This window comes from Acomys minous (assembly GCF_964271855.1).
Source record: "Acomys minous genome assembly, chromosome: 3".
Classification (NCBI taxonomy): Eukaryota; Metazoa; Chordata; class Mammalia; order Rodentia; family Muridae; genus Acomys; species Acomys minous.
This window is the reverse complement of record NC_140485.1, coordinates 18,622,113-18,624,870: the sequence shown is the minus strand read 5'-3', so window position 1 is coordinate 18,624,870 and position 2,758 is coordinate 18,622,113.

Below are 2,758 nucleotides of genomic sequence, written 5' to 3'. Positions count from 1 at the left end.
CTACTTACCTCTGACAAGTTTATTACGTGGGTCAGGGATGTGGACAGGATTCAACAGGGATGCCTTATGCCTGGCTCAAGCTCTCGATATCTGCGGAAAGAAAGCTCAGAGGCTAAGGAAGGCTTCATAGCTAGGGCCTGAATTCACCTGGAGGCTTGTTCATTTTTATTTCTGGTAAAGCACTGTAAACCAGGACCTTATGATTGTGGACGAAAACAGCTACAAACTGGTGCATCTCACAGCCAAGGGCCGGTATCCGCGGTGGTAGCCGGATGGAATCTGCTGCCTTTCCTAACCTAGCATTGAAGTCCAGTGTGTCCCACCACATCCTGCCGAGGCAGTCTTCCAATCCTGCCTCATCCATCTCAAGATAAAATAGTCTCATTTCTTGATGGAGTACAAAGTTCTGGGAAGATTATGGTCTGTTTCCTGTTTCGGGAATCAGTTTGATTTAATCTCTTTGGAGCAAGCGGACACTTCCAGGGGAGGGAAAGAACTGCTAATACCAGGCATGTTTCCTCTTCCGGTCTTGGCTTCACAGGTCCTTACTGCTTGGCTCTCTCTATTATGTCCTTTGAAAAGATTTTGAGTTCTTAGTGAAAAGGAGTTTCTTTCTGGGAAGGAAGAAATCGCAAGTGCTTTTCGAGCGTACATGATAAATCTACACCCCCAAAGTAACATGTAAACAGTAAACACTACACCTGAACTCATAGAATTAGATGAGAAATTACAACCATGGCAAATGGATACAGTGATTATAACCTAATGAAAAGTACATGAATAAAGCACTGGATTCATTCATAGGGAGAATGGCTGGAAACTGAAAGCAGGGGCTTTTAATGCATGCAGCACTTGACTAGAGTGTCAGGAGCCTGGGGTGAATGCCTTGCAGCACAAAACAAAAGTAAAACAATTTTGTATGCTTGTGAAGTTCACTAATCTCTGCCCCTAGCCCCAAGATTTTATTATACTTTCAAACACCTAGCCAAATTGAAAAAAAAAAACTGTTTATATTGAACACCTATATAATCACCACTTGCATTATCCATTGACATATAGTATACTATATTTGATTTATACATTTGTCCCTGTATCTGTTCATTTATTTATGGTGCATTTAAAAGTAAGTTCCATGCTGGGTGTGGTGGCTCACACCTGTAATGTCAGCACTCTGGAGGCTGAAGGAGGAGGATCAAGAATTTGAAGCTAGGAACTGGAGAAATGGCTCAGCAGTTAAGAGCACTTGCTCATCAGTCATGGCAGGGGGCCGTTCCCTGCACCCACATCCTGCACTTCATAAACCCCTGTTAACTTGGGCTGCAGAGATCTAGCCTCCCAAGGGCATCCTCACACACAGACACACACAAAGAGTTTGGCCAGGCGTGATGGCACATCCCAACACTCAGGAAGCAGGGGAGGCAGATCTCTGAGTTCTGCAAAACCGAACTCCAACAGTGTAGAGAGCTCATTGTCTAATGTCTGGGAGCCACTCAAGGGTCTTTTGGGCTCCTCCAAAGACTTTGGGTCACTTCCCTGCAGCACACACACAGCTGGTCTTCTAAGCTCTGCTGGAGCCACTCTACTACTGCTAGGGGTTTTGTTGTTGTTGATGTTTTGTTTTGTTTTGTTTTTGGTCATCTCATGGTGCTGGAATCTTCAAAATGCTGCACTTTTACCAATATCCTTTCCTGGGCTCTCTTAGTGAGAGAGCCCGCCACATAGCAAGCCTTGGATGCTTTTCCATGACCCCTCCATGCTTTCAAAACCAGTTCCACTGTAGCGACTCTTACACTACCAAGCTTGGTTGCCAACAGGAGGTACAACCTTCTGCAGCACTTCTGGAAGACGGCTTCTGTGTATTGACCCTAGGGAAACACTTCCCAGAAGACTTGGCATCAGTGATGCAGTTGTCTCCCTAACCACAGCTGATTGTTCAGCCCCAGCTCACCAGCATTCGCTGTTCCATCAGAGTGAAGGTTTTCTTTAGTGGCTCTGACCTCCTGTTAATTACAGCCAATTTTCCAGCATCAGCTGACCCAGCCACCACATTCTTCATACAAATGGCCTGGAAGTCTTTGATTTCCTCAAACTTAACAAGGCAGGCGTCCATTGTCTACACTGCTCTCAGCATTCTTATCTTCCAGGCTCCTACAGAACCGCTCACTGAGCACTCAACACTCAAAGGCTTTTCCAGCCCAGACTTCCAAAGCCCTTCCACAATTCTCCCAGAAACCTCCCCAAATTGTCAGGTCTGTCACAGCAATACCCCCACTATCCTGGTGCTTCTGGTATTCCTGTCTTTCTTAGGGTTTCTATTGCTGTGATGAGACACCATGACCAAGGCAACCTGGGGAGGAAAGGGTTTCTTTGGTTTATTCTTCAACAGCACTGTTCATCACTGAAGGAAGTCAGGACAGGAACTCAAACAGGTCAGGAGCCTGGAGGCAGAAGTTGATGCAGAGGCCTTTATGGGGTGCTGCTTGCTGGCTTGCTCCTCGTGGCTTGTTCAGCCTGCTTGCTTACAGAACTCAGGACCACTGGCCCAGAGATGACACCCCACCCACAAAGGACTGTGCTCTCCACGATCAATCACTAATTTTAAAAATGCCCTAAAACTAGATCTTAATGAGGCATTTTTCTCAATGGAGGGTTCCCTCCTTTCAGATGACTCTAGGTTGTGTCAGCTGACGTGAAACTAGCCAGCACAGAAACTGTAGAGCTATTTGCAGCTGTTTTTCTTTCAGGCAAAATATATACA